The sequence below is a fragment of the Nannospalax galili genome, unplaced genomic scaffold (assembly GCF_000622305.1).
Source record: "Nannospalax galili isolate Female #2095 unplaced genomic scaffold, S.galili_v1.0 scaffold114, whole genome shotgun sequence".
Classification (NCBI taxonomy): Eukaryota; Metazoa; Chordata; class Mammalia; order Rodentia; family Spalacidae; genus Nannospalax; species Nannospalax galili.
This window is the reverse complement of record NW_008336930.1, coordinates 1,695,022-1,709,973: the sequence shown is the minus strand read 5'-3', so window position 1 is coordinate 1,709,973 and position 14,952 is coordinate 1,695,022.

Below are 14,952 nucleotides of genomic sequence, written 5' to 3'. Positions count from 1 at the left end.
AAGAGAATCGTAGGCACCCCTGGTACCAGTAGATTAGGCTTGATATTAAAGAAGAAAGTATATATATATATGGGTCATATATATATGACCCAAATAGAAAAGCAAGTTAAAGAAATCCATGTTTCTCACCAACCATTGTAGCTGTGAATGCAAAGCCAAGTTCTCAGGATCTCTTAGTTTGTAGACAGAAGCTATGCTGGAAAGGAAACTCATGAGGGCAGCAGAAGGAACAGGGCATATGAATCACTGTTCGTTGGTCTGAAAGCATATGACTCTCCTGAGTAATGCCTGTGACCTTTTATGTATAGTGAAATTTAAAATGGTTAGGTCTGGTTAGAAAAGTAAGTGCCTGAGTACCAGTTATTTGATGCCCAAGAGGACCCAAGATCAAAATTTCAAGCCCCTTTGTCTGAGAAAAAGTTTAAGAGAAAAAAAAACACTTTTAAAATGTTTTTTCTTTGTCAATGGGGCAAGCTGCCTGAAATTCTGTAAATGGTTCAAGACAGTTGCCCAGCTGGGTTAGGCTAGTTGGGTCAAAATGGGGAGAAAGGGTCCCCTAAAGGGTTCTTAGCCAAATTTATAAGAGAATTTAAGAATGGGCCCAGCTGGAAACTTATCATTTTCTTAGAATGTTAAAGAAAATCCCCAGGGCAGGCAAGCTGGCAATCTTGGCAGCTGCCTGGAGGGGGTGAACAGCGGGAAGGAAAAAAAGCCTTGGGGTCATGCATGTTTAAAGCATGCGTGGGAGGTCAGACACATGGCAGGCTGGCAGGCAGGCACACAGCAGGGAGTAGAAAGCTTTAGTATAGGATGGGGAGAGAGAGGAGAAGGATACAGAGCATTTGTATGTGTTGGATTGAACAGTATCAGAAATCATCCCGAGTAAAGTGAGGAAGAAAGGCAGTGGAAGAGGATAAAGATAGGAAAAAGGATGGAAGACAGCAGAGCTTGCAAGCCCAAGGCAAAGGGGGCGGGCGGTGAGATGCCGGTGGTGAGTGGCTGTGGGGGAACCGAGATAGGGAATGGATAAAGCAGGTCCATCATGGCAACCACAGTGCTGTTTGGCAGTGGTGATAATCAATGGGAAAGGAGATCAAAAGAAGGAGGCAAGGCAGAGTGTTTACAGTGAGGAGAGCCAGAAAGAGGTGAGAGCAAAGCAGGGGGCTGGGGAGAAGAGGAGAGAGAAAAGAAGTGTACCTGAAAGCCAAGTTAGTGGCATTGGAGCAGTCCAGGCGGGACCAGGCAGGGTTTTGGCACCATCTGATAGGTAAAAAGTTGGCGGAGAATGAGCGGAATGGATGATGAGGCACCGAGGCACAGCTAAAACTCCATCAAAATAGGGTTTATTAGCAAAGGAACACATGGGACAGATTCCCTTCCGGGCATGGAAAATGTCTGCCCGGGTCTTGAGCTGGGGTCTTTTTAAAAGGGCGGCTTCTGCTTCCTGCAGAAGGTGGGAAGATATATATATATATTTTTAAGTTGGGTGGCAGGGGAGTGGGAGAGCAGGACTATTAAAACCTGTCCTCTTTAGAGATCAAAGGGGAAGCGTGCTGTGTTGGCCAAACAGTGGAGAAAAGTCTGCTTCTCTTGACTTCAAAGATCAAGGTGCTTATCAGCTCAGTTCCCTTTTCTCAGGAGCATGAGAAGTCCTTGGGATGCTGTTGGTGAGGGGGCAGGGCTATCTGAACCTTAATAGGAATCTATAAGCTCTTGAAGGCAAAGTGCCTAGAACCATAGCAGCTCAGAGCAGGAGCTATAGCTCTGGAAGATTAAGCAATCTGAGTGTTCAGGTAACATAAGTTTTAGTACCCCCCCTTGCCTTTTCTGCTTTATAGATAACTGAGAACAAAAAAGATGTCAAGCTTTTTAGGACATGGTATTTTTCATTATTCAAAAATAGCTAGCTATAGCAGCAAAATGTGCTTTTTCTGTTGTTGATAGGTAAATGGGAATATTCAGGTATGGAATGTGACTGGCTTAAGATGTTCATTGGCTGAAATCTTAGCAAGCCTATCAGGAAATTTAAACAAATTTTTATAAAAATCAGTCTGAAGGTGCTATTACAGTTACTTTTTCCTCAATATCAAAACCTTTGGCCTAATGAGTTTCAGAACCTCAGCTGATCCATTGGTGTCATTTTTAAAAATAATTCATAATGAAGGTATGTTAATATCCTTACCAACCTTAATATCCTTGGGTGGAAAATTCCTTCAGACTTCCGAAAATCATTCTTCAGTTCTACACTTCATCTGGAGGTTCCATTTTTAAAGTAGATTCTTACCTATCTAATTTGAGAAAGTTGTGTGGGAAGAAAAAAGAGCATTTTTCTAACAATAGTTCCCAAGAAGCAGTTTGAAGTCAGGGCCCTGGAAAAGCTTCAGCATTGTTAGAATTCCCACCTCTTAGGGTTTTTGTGCCCTGTGAGCTCTGATCTGTTGTTCTGGGAAAATGATGGTGTACAGAGTACTGCCATACCCATGAGAAACTGAGTGTGTTTCTCATTCGTACTGCAAACAATTCCCTTCAGAGTTGTAAAGAAAGAATGCGAATTGAGTTCCAATATTTCCCTCAGAGTAGGGCGATTGAACAGATTTGCCTAGCTGTCCTTTTGTTTTTCAACCAATAAATGATAGGGCTCTTCTAACACTTCTGTTTGCCATATGCCAATGCCTTTCTAATCACAAGACTTTGCTCCTTAAAGAATTGAAAACTCTCGGATTTTGTTTTGATTTGGGAGTCCAGTTGTTTGGACTGAAAAATCAAATGTTTGTTTTCATTTTAGCTTGTTTGCTTTGTAGGATGTTTGACTATATTCAGTCACTGGTTGGAGTTCTTCTGAACCAGTTACTTTCCTCTTTGGTTGCATTTTATTATGTCTTATTTATTTCAGATTCAAGTCATTTACAAAAGAGACAATAAAGCTTTAATGGCAACTGTTGAAATTACCTGAGAATATTGCTTGAAAATTAACTGGTCTACATTTAAAATATTCTGTTTATTCTATTTTTATTTCTAATTTTATTTTTCTTTAAAGAAGTATTTCAATGATGTGTACACATATTTATGGAATACAGTTTGTAATTCAATGCATTTTACAGTGTATAATGGTTAATTCAAGGCAATTACCATTTCTATTTCTTAAAACATTTATGATTTGTATTGGGAAACTCTGAACATTTTTCTTCTAGTTCCTTATAAACTGTATGCATATTACTTATGATTTTTAGGAGAAAGGTTTGTAGGTCTTGTGGAGAGCATTTTCTAGTTTTCTTGTCCCTGTAAGTCTAAGTTTTCAATTGTGAACAGTTGAGGCAGTTGCTTTTCTTGAAGTGTTACTGTTTAGGGATGCAGTTGATTAAGATGTTGTAGTCCGTGGTTGTAAATATCTTGTGAACTCTAGACTTCTATACCATTTTTTCCCCTTTCATCTGTCTTCCTTGACAGGGAGTGTTTTCATTGCTGTTTTTCATTTCTGTGACCAAAATACTTGATAGAAAGAACACATGGAAGCAAAGGTGATTTGAGTTTTCAGTTTCAGGGAAATTTCAGTCCATTATGGCCAGGAAGCATGACGGTAGGATCAGTTTCATTTGTGGTGGCAAGAGTGTATGTGGCTATCCTCATAGCAATGGGGTTAGGGAGCAGATGGCCGCTAGAACCAGGGACTGGGCTGGCAAAAGCATGCCTTTAGGACCTACTTCTACTAGTCAGACCCTGCCTCCTGAAGGCCCACTCCCAAACAGTGCAACCACTGGCAAAAAGAATCCAGAACATAAGCCTGTAGGGCTCATTTCAGATTCAAACCATAATAAGAAGTAAGACTGTTTCTAAGTATGGTGGTGTTAACCCTTTTCACATGTATGTAGGAAATGACTAGTCCCTCTAAGTTAGTTGTGGTTTAAATTCAGTCAATATAGAGCTCCCTTCTATGTTAGAAATTTCAAGGAATTATTTTGCAGTATGATTGTTCATAAGTCCAGATACTGTCTTCTATCATGGATTGTTTAGTCAGTCTTCTTTTCTAGAATTACCAGTAGAACTTAGTCACAATCCTATCATGATGAATTAGTGTCTACAATGAGAGGAATGGGACCACCCCCCAAGGTACATTCTTACTTCTTTGAATTTCTGTAGGTTTTCTATCTCACAGATAATTTGAATTACTTCAAATTCTTTTACTTTAGGAAGATAAAAATGATTAATTAATTAACTGAATTAATTTTTCTTATTTGAGAGGCTTGCACCTAGCAATCATCCCTTATCTTTGAAGTTGCACTCTGGCCTTCTTTCTGAAGCAAAGTAGTGTGTGTTGTAGGAATGAGGGATGACAAATCAATATTTTTTCCTAGTTTATCTCAACTGATCATTCCTTTATGAAAGGATTTCCAGGCTAATATTAAGAATTAGGAACAGGGGAAAAGTTCTTTTCAAAAATATACAAATGGTAGATCTTTAGACAAACCAATAAAATTTATGACAATGTTCTAAATAATTGTTAAGAGATACAAACAAGGCTGAAGATGGTTCAATGGATCAAGGCATTTGCCACCAAGACAGAGGACCTGTGTGTGATCCTTAAGACTTACATGGTGAAAGGAAAACACCGATTTCTACAAGTTATTCTCTGGCCACCAATGCATGCCTTGACATGTACACACACACACACACACACACACTCACAAGTAACTAACTAAATAAATGTAATAAAAAGTTTTAATTACAAGATAGGTAAACATAAAAGTGGGCAATCACGCCTCTCAGATCTCTTTGATAGTTTCTTCTCAGAGGTTTAAGGGAGGAAAGTTCTCTAGAGGTAACTCACCTCAATGGGACTGCAAATTCCCAAATGTGGGTGAATCTGGGCTCTCCTTTCTATATCACTTTCTGGGCAAATGATCTTTAGTTTCCCCCATAGGTTCCTTCTAGGGAGTTGTGGCTCTTAACACCAGCATTAATGCAAACATACTTTTCATCTTTATTTTCCATCGCCCTTCTTTTCCCTATGTTCTAGCCATTCTCAAAAAGGAATCCTGCAGTTTTTTCTAATGCTTCAACTGTATTCAAATATATATATTTTCCCTTCCACTTCCCACCCACCTTTCACTCTAATGACCAGGCTAAAGCAATTTAATCTTCAGGCCCCATCTTAAATAATTATTCCCTCTTCATGCATTACTTTTCTGTTTAAACAGTGAAAACCCAATGGTTTTATTCTCTGCTCTCTGTTCAATGATAGTCCAGCACCTAGCACATGATAAATCCTAAAAGATCATGCTCAATAAAAAATACATGCAATGCAATCTATGCTCAAAATGGAAATTGGAAAGTTATCTCTAAATAATAACATATTAAAATTTTTTGTCAACTGCAAAATACTGTTTAAATAGCTTTGCAATGGATGGAAATTTCATCCAATATTGTCACTTATAAAATAGGTTCAACTAAGGGATATTCATATTCAAAGAATGAGTTTGTTTATAGCTTAGGGGATATTAATAGAAAATGTGAACAATTTCTTCATATTTAAAATAGGAAGGGGATAAATTAAAAATTTACTTGGAAAAATTATTTAGCAGACTTTTGCTCACATATCACATTCTGCAAAATGAAGTAATTTAACAGATTCTGTATTCCCAACATCACACAAAGATGAAATGCTTACAATCAATAATTATGTAACTGATCAATATAAACATTTTCCACCCAATTTCCACAAATAAAGAAATGCAAGAATAGAAATATTTTTGGATTTCAGAATTTTAATGTTCTAGAATGTAATGCCCATTAAGGATTCTAATTTCATCTGTCTAGGGAGATGATTCAAGTCAGTAAAGTGCTTGTGATGTAAGTATGAGAACCTGAGTTTGGATCTTTAGCACCCATGTAAAATGTCAGGCACATAGGAAATCTCAGCACTGGGGATGCAACATCTAGAGGACAGCTGGTGTTTGCTGGCCATCCAGTGTAGCCTAATCAGTGAACTCCAGGTTCAGTTAGAGACCCTGCCTTAAAAATTAGGGTGGGAAGAAAAACAAAAAAGAAAAAAAATTTAGGTGGAGTGTTATTGAGGAAGACTCCTAATCTCATTCTCTGATCTCTACACATATGCACACATATTCATATGTACCTTCACACATAGGTGCACAAACACATGAGCATGTACACAAAGACATAGGCACACACATGCACACACACACACACACAAATGTGTGTTCAGGGATCAAAGTGTTCAGGGATCACCTAGTCCATGTCTTTCCTTCAGGGAATGTGTCTACTGTCTACAGGGTGTCTGTGATGTCAGGATATAGCAGAGTTGGCATAGGGCCATGCTTGTTTTACTATCTATCAGCTCTAGCACTTTCCACTAAGTTATTTCCATCTTGACTTTGACCATCAGTTCAGGTGACCATCGAAGTTTTCATTAAGGGAACATGCATATTATAATAATCACAAAATTGTCTCGGTTTTAGCTGCCAGTCTTCTTCAGAGCTTCAGTTCTCTGCCATTTGAGACACATGGAAAACCATCCCCGATTCCTATACCGCCCTGCACAGTGGGATCTCATTTCCCATGCTCCTTCATCCTCCCAAACTTGATTATAAAACTCTCTGAGGAGGTCTTAAACCCATGAATCTAGACATAACTTACAGAATTTCTTTTGTATACCCTAATAGCAATGTCTAGGAAAAAGCCATATCTAGCTGTTTAGGGATTTTAGCTGATATATTTGAATAATCAAGCTGCATTATCAGATAGCAAGGTTAACAGTCATTTCTCTACTAGGTAAAAATATGGCAGTTCTGTGTTGGTATGATGGTTTATGGTTGATATTATTTTGTAATGTGTTATAATCCAGGCTTCTTCAGGTTTTCACCATCCTCACATTTAATTCATAAGAAATAGCAATAGTCTGTGGTGGTTTGAAAAAGATGTATAGATGATGTATCCTCATAACCTGCAAGTTCCTTTGACCACTATGGTGGCAAACTATAGTTCCACCTCCTTCCCACACTCTTTGGAAGGAGTCAGGATGGGGAAGCCAGTTACCCCTCCCACCCAGTCAGTTGACCTTAAGGATATATAAGCTGAGAATGCCACGAGGCAGGCCTCTCACCATTTGTGTGGCTGTTGGAAAGTCACAGGATCTATGTTTGAGTATGGACTTTGCAGCACAGATGTAAATGGGGTGGGTTGCCCACTCTTCTGTAAGTAAACCAGAATCCTAAGCTTAGTAAGCCCAATAAACTCATTAGGATTTTCCAAATGGTGGTTATCGAGAATTCTTGCCTCAAGTTGTTGTAAGGACAGTCATAAGGGAGGAGGGAACTGGATGCCAAGTGCACCTTCCAGCAGTGAATTTGACCTTACAATTGGCATAGCCAGCAGGATATGACAAAACTGAGGATGATTTTGAGAAGAGCAATGGTGATGCCCCTGATACAGGTTAAAAAGACCAACAACCAAAGAAATTTGGGTAAGGGGAGAGTGTAGGCAATGTAACCTGGTGGGCCATCCCCATAGGTTTGGTTGGGGTAGCTGCAGTGGTGTAGTTAATGCAGTGGACAGTAAGATATGTAACTAGGGTGAGGCCACGTAAGCAGAAGAGGTCAATGGAGCAAATCCCAGGGTGGCAGCCATCTTGTAAATGGTACAGGGTGGCATGCCTGCTTGACCAGAGTGGGCTACCATGTGAGCATGGAGATGCCTTGAAAACAGCAGATGGTCTAGAACAGATTTTGCAAGCTCTGAGTGTAGCATACCAGGGACAGAAATGTCAACAAGAGGCTGCAGAACCCTCTTGGTCACTATTATCAGTAATAAGAAATTGCTTCATCCCACATCCCTGTTCAGCATGGAATAAGCCAGAATGGTGCACATCCTGATTCCCTACCAGCAATTTTGGTAGCCTCTTCAGAAGAAGGTGTGATAAGAATAGGAGGTAGTAATGGCTAGGCAGTTAGGGTAAAAAGACCCCAAAGAAAAGTAGCCAGTTTCTTGGCTAAAAGTCAAAATTTCCTTGGGCCTTTTAGCAACATACTCTGTTCCAAAGGCCAAAAATGTCAATTTGGGAACATTTATCTCATCCCTAAAAGATTTTTGGGTTACCTCTTCAGAGGGGTGAATGTTAGAGTAACAAAAAGCCCCATGAAGAAAGAAAGAAAGAAAGAAAGAAAGAAAGAAAGAAAGAAAGAAAGAAAGAAAAAGAAAGAAAGAGAATACATGAAGTTGTCAGAAAAAGTGATGGGGAGATATGGGAGGAGCTGGAGGGAAGTAAGTGGGCATGGATTTGATCAAAACACCGTATATGATGCATGAAATTCTAAATAACTTTTTTTAAAGTTAGCAAAAATTTTTAAAAATTTTTAAAAAAGAAATCTATCCCAAGCAGAGGCCTTAACCTGGAGGGAAATTGAAGTTGTTAGAGAAGAATTAGAGTGAGAGAGGGATATGAGGCTGGCCTCATCTGTACTGGCCTCTGACCTTGCCAGTAAATTAGATAAGAGAGAAAAGGAGATGAAGGTGTTGGCCTGCTGTTTTTTACGTCCAGGAGGTCAAAAGGGGGAAAAAAAAAGCCCAGATCAGACTGATAATAATACAAGGCCCATCCTGGGACCCTAAAACATGGAACCCCTGGAAAGAATCAGGTAGTGATGAAGAAGGAAGTGACCTAGAGATAGTGGGAGATGCCTCTCGGGTCTTCCCTTTAATTCAAAGAAAGGGAAAATCCATGGTTCAGCATGTTGATGGAGGTCTTAACAATAGCTCGGTGCAGGAGATCATGGTAATCAGAGAATACTCAGCATTGGAGCTGTTGGAACTAGGAAAGACATTCAAACAAGCAATGAAGGAGCCCCTAGCCACCTGGCTTGTGAAGCTATTGGACATGGGGGCAGATGGAATTATTTTAAGTTCAACAGAAGTGGAGAAGTTGAGCAATATCACCACTCATCCCTCTTTGAGACAAAGACTTCACAATCTAAGGCTCATATGAGCCATTAGGGACACATGGTTATCCCCATCTGAGGTTCCCATGAATACCAGAGACTGGAAAACCATAGAGAAAGGACAGGCCCTGTTGAGGGAACTGGGTGTAAGGGAAACTGTGCTTGATGCCCAGTTCACTGACATAGACAGGACTGTTTTTACCAGAGACTTAAGAGAGAAACGGATTTAGCAAAGCCCAGGAGACTAGTATGGAGCTTTGGTGGCAGTGCTGAGCCCTATGATCAGGTACGACCTGTATGAGGCAAGAGAGGCCTTAGGGAATTTAAATGATTTAGACCAAGATGTAACAGGGTTCGCAAGGTGCTAAAGCAAGTAGACATAAGGGAAAAGGGCAGGAACTCGGTAAAAGGGTGCCTTATGAGTATGGATACAGATTAATTGGGGCAGAGCAGGAGTTGCTAGAAACAAAAATGACAGGCAACCACGCTGTGCTGGAGAGTTTTAAGACCAGACCAGCAATTCACCACAGGAGTAAGAGAAACTGGGGACCAGGAGGTGCAGGTGACTCCAACTGCACCACCTGCTCCAGTGGAAGGCAGCCTTATGGGATGGGATGCCCTTCCCCAGCCACTTCCTTGAAGGAGTGGCTAAGGTTGCCCATAGCTGAGGGCCGTACTGGGTGACTGAAGGCTACATGTTGAATTGAGGATTTATTGGTCACCCACTAATATACAAAACACATGGGTCCTAGTGAATACTGGAGCAGAGTGTACATTAATTCATGGCAACCCCCCAAAACACCAGGGCCAATGGATGGCTGTGGATGGGTATGTATATAAAATCATAAGGGTAAAGTGGACTAGATTCATTCTGGAAATGGGCAGTTATTTCCCCCAGGAGTACAAGGTGTGCATCTTTCCCTTGCAAGAGAACATTCTAGGGGTGGATGCCCTACTAGGTCACACCCTACATACTACCATGGGAGAGTTTCTGCTGAGGGTACAAACAGTAAAAGTGGTTACTTGGGGGTGGGCAAGGTGAGATCCAGTCAAACGGCCCACCACACAGAGGGTGGTGAATATCAAAGAGTATTGGCTGCCTGGGGGTTAAGACGAAATTACAGAAACCAACCAGGAACTAGAATGGGTAGAGATTTTCTGCCCAGCCCTGAGCCCTTTCAATAGCCTCATTTGGCCTATCAGGAAGCTAGATGGCTCCTGAAGAATGACTGTAGATTACAGGGAGCTAAATAAGGTAGTGCCTCCCATTCATGCAGCTGTGCCCAACATTGCACTTCTAACTGAACAGCTGGTGCAGGAAATGGGGTCCTTCCATGGTGCAGTGGACCTTGCTAATGCATTCTTTAGTATTTCCCTAGCTGCTGAATCCCAAGACTAGTTTGCATTCAAGGGGAATGGTTGACAATGGACCTTCAGAGTACTTCCCCAAGGTTATCTCCACAGCCCCACAGTTTGTCATGGGATGATGGCCTGGAACCTGGCCCTGTTACCCTGCCCTCCTCTCTGTAAGTAAGCTCCACTACATAGATGACATAAAGCTAAATTCTGAGTGCCTTACAGATTTGGAAGCTCATTTGGGGGACATGCAAGTGCACTGAAGGAATGAGGATGGGAAATCAACCTGCACAAGGTACAAGGGCCAGTACAATGGTAAAATTCTTAGGAGTTTTATGGTCAAGTAGAACTTACATGATACCCAGTGTGGAGGTTGAAAAACTCTTACAACAATCTGTACCAATAAATGCCAAACAGTTACAGATATTTTGGGGGGCTTCTAGGATATTGGTGTATTTTTATACCTCACCTTGTCCAGGTCACTGTAGCAGGAGGCCTCCAAAGATGGCATGGACTCAGAGCCCTGGGATTTAGTGAGATTCACTTCACTTCTTGGTCCACAAATAGCCCGCCAAAAGAAGCCCACACCTCCGTACCATGCTCGTGAGCCCAGTGACTGCTGACAGACTGTGTGGCATCGACCAATCAGAAAATGATACGCTGACTAAAGGGACTTGGGGGCAGAGAAAAGGGAAATATAAGGCCTGCCCCCTCCTGCATTAAACGAGCCTGCAGCACCTCGCCTAGTGCTTGCTTCTACCTGGCTCCTGGTGTCTGTGTGTTGACTCCGCACCTCTTGCCCCCCTAATTGGCAGGGGACCCGATCCAGGTCAGGTTCTTCACAGCTGGCCTGAGGAGGACCCGCAACTCCTGGCGCCTGAACAGGGACCCCTGCCCATGGTGTTGGCGACACCCAGAACCTCGGTTTGTTTGGTAAGTAGGCCCCTGGATTTGTCTGTTTCTTCAGCTACTCCAGAGTGAGTGACAGGTTCTTCACAGCTGGCCTGAGAAGAACCCACAACAGGTCACCTGACCCCTGTATAAACTAATAAAGAGAGGTGCTACATGGGATTGAAATGTAAAGGCCCAAGAGGCTTTTGAGCAAGCCAAGGTACTGGTTTGGTAAGCTAAAACAGTTGTGTGCCCCAATACCTTGGTGTCCCTTCCTCTTGGAAGTCACCAAGAGCCATGAGGTCTATGGGTGGGGAGTGTGGCAACAGCAAGAGCAGACCCTCCCACTTGGATTCTGGTCCCAATCATGGAAAGGGGCAGAGTTGTGGTACTCGGCTCTAGAACAGCAACTGCTGGATGTGTACAAAACATTGCAATAGTCAGAATCCATTATAGGTCCCACCTCTGTTACTGTAAAAATTGTATATCACATAAAAGGATGGGTGGAGGGACTGCTAGCCAAGCCCCTGTCAGGGGTAGCATAAAACAAAATGCTACAAAGATGGCATACATATTTACAATAGTAAGAGGTGGGATCAGCAACCCAGATCATGAATGCCATGCAGGCAGTACCAGGGCCAGTGTCATTTCAAGGCACAGAATCTCTCCTTTCACCTCCTATAGTTGACCCTCCAGCAAGACCTGACCAAGTGCTAGAAGGGGCACCCCCAATTCCAGCTGATGCCTCCTATACTGATTGCACCAGCAGGGGTGCCAGACAAGAATGGGTAGCAGTGACAATACCAATGAACACTGACACTATGTGGCTGGAAAGGGGAGGAGAGAGCAGTCAATGGTCTGAAATAAAAGCTGTATGGTTACTAATAACATGGGAGTTTTGGCCAGTAACCATTTGTACTGACACTTGGGCTCTGTTGAAAGGCTTAACCTTATGGATGGCCCAATGGGAGAAAGAAAACTGGCAGGTGATGGGACGGCCACTATGAAGACAACAGACATGGAAGGAAATGTATAGTACGATGCAGCAGGAGCTAGTGCCCTTGGTGATTTACCATGTGGCTGCCCACTGCCTGGTGAGTTCCCCCCAGGAAGCAGGAAGCTGATGCTCTTACCAAGGTAAGGGCTGTCTGCACACAGATTCCCCCAGAAGCAGCTCACTTGATTCATATCAAGTCTGGTCACAGTGGAGCCAACACAGGATGAAGAATAGTCAAAGCCACTGGTGTTCCAGTAAAATACTCTGACATCCACCAGGCAGTTCAGGTCTGTGAAGTGTGTTCCTGGTTATGGCCCCCAAGGATGGATGGATGCCATTGATGAAACACGTGCATAAGGTAGCTTCCCCCATAAGACTCTGGCAAGTAGATTACATAAGGCCTCTGCCAATCAGTGAAGGGTGCAAGTATGCTCTCACTTGTGTGGACACTGCCACAGGCCTTATGCAGGCCTTTCCTTGCAAGAGAGTGACAGGTAAGGCTATTAAGGGCCTTATCCAACTTAGTGTCATGTTTGGGAACACATAGTAGATTGATAGCAACGAAGGCACTCATTTCACAAGTACTGATGTACATGCCTGGGCTGAAAATAATCAGGTTCAATGGTATTTCCACCTTCCCTACAATCCTAAAGGAGCAGAGTTAATTGAAAGACAAATTGGGTTGCTAAAGGAACAGTTAAAAGCCTTAAGTGCAGAAGGAATGCTATGGGGGTTTGGGAGGGGAGGAGCCCTTCCAGAAGCCACCAGTACCGGGGGTGGGTTGCTGCCCTATGAGCTGTTGGCCAAAGGGGCCCCAGATATCACCAAAACAATAAAGGCCATTGCCAATAATGTTGGTTGCACACCCGAAGTGGATGGTAAGACCTATTGCTGAAGGCACCTCATGATGTGAGCACGGGAGAAGAAGAAATCAAGATTGGACTAAGCTGGAAACTCCTTGCCATTGGATGGGTGGCTTTCATATTGCCAGAAGATGCTATGCAGATGGCTGGGGGATTATTTTCCCCTATCATCCTTTTCAATGAGGGACCCCACATGCTGCACCATCAACATGTGAAGTGAGATGCTCCTCCTGGTGCAATAGTGGTATGTCTAGTGTATGTACAACTAGCAAACTTTCAATTGGACCCAATACATGCTCCCAGGGATGGAGCACACATCTGGTATTGTAGACCAGGCCAACCCTCTGTGGTGGAGGAGGTTATAGGCCCCAGTGGGGAAGCCACTGCCATTGTTCTGTTAGATGGATGCGAAGCACCTGCTAAAGTATCATCCAAGGATTTGTGTTTATGTCCATAGGTTAAGTTATTTTAGCAGTTGCTATTTACATGTTCTTGCTTCTTGCTATTTGTGGTTTTATAGTAGATGGAAAACCACTAAAATGAGCCATGGGACATGAGACATGAGTCATGGGACAAACAGATGATGAAGAGACCTGAAAGTCCAGTGCCTTGACACCATGGGAGGAAGATCATCCCACACCTATCACCACCTCTAAGGCTCGGGGACTTTTGTGGAAGAGTTGGGCAGAAAGACTGTAAGACGCTGAGGAAGGGGTGGAGTGTTGCCTGGAAGTTCCTCTGACCACTATGGCAGCAAGTGATAGTCCTCCTTTCAATGCTCCTTCTAAGGAGTCCAGGAAGGGAAGTCAGTCACTCCTCCCACCCAATCAGTTGACCTTAGCTGCATGAGGGGGAGAGGATAAGGATCTATAAGCTGAGAATGCCCTGAGGCAGGCCTCTCACCATTTTGTGTGGCTGTCAGGAAGTCACTCTATGTTTAAGTGTGGACTTCCCAGCATAGATGTAAATGGGGGGGGAGGGGGCTTGACACATTTCTGTAAGTAGACCAGCAACCAAAGCTCAGTAAGTAAGTCCAATAAACGCATTGGGATTTTCCAAATGGCAGTTTTGGAGAATTCTTGCCTCAGGTTGTTGTAAGGATGGTGGGAGGAGGGAACGCCTTCCAGCAGTGAATTTGACCTTACACCCCCACAGGCTTAAGTATTTGAACATTGCATCATTAGGTGGAACTGTTGAAGGGTCGTGGATCATTTAGAGGGGTGGACTTTAAGAGTTCATAGCCTTGGGGCTGCAGTGATGGCTCAGCAGTTAAGAGCACTGTCTGCTGTTATAGAGGACCAAGGTACAATCCCCAGCACCCACAAGGTGGCTAACAACTGTCTGTAACTCTAATTCCATGGGAATCTGACACCCTCTCCTGACCTTAGTGGGAATTGCACAATATGAATGCACATACATGCAGGCAATATACTCATACACACATAAAATAATTTCTTCAGCTAAGATTGAGGTCTGCTCTCCATTTCTCCAGTTCTATGCTGGGATTTTATCTGCTTGAGTTTGCATAGGTCTTGTGCATGCTGACACCATTGCTGTAGGTTCAAATGAGCAGGGTCCCAGGAGCTTATAGGACTCTATTCCCATATGGTCATGCATTTCCTCCCTGGCTCTTACAATTTTTCCACCCCCTCTTCTCTAATGATTCCTGAGCCTTGGGTGGGTAAAGTTTGAAATTGCACTGAGGAATGTCTGGGGACTAACTTGACACAATAGACCTTAACACAAATGATAGAATGTATGAATTGCAGTGGGGGGACTAAGGGAGGGTGCCAGTGGAGAAGAGGGTATAAAATTATTAAGATCCATTGAGATGTTCCATATGAAATACATAGAAATTCAATTAAAAAGCGTAAAAATAAAAATAATGAATGAAATA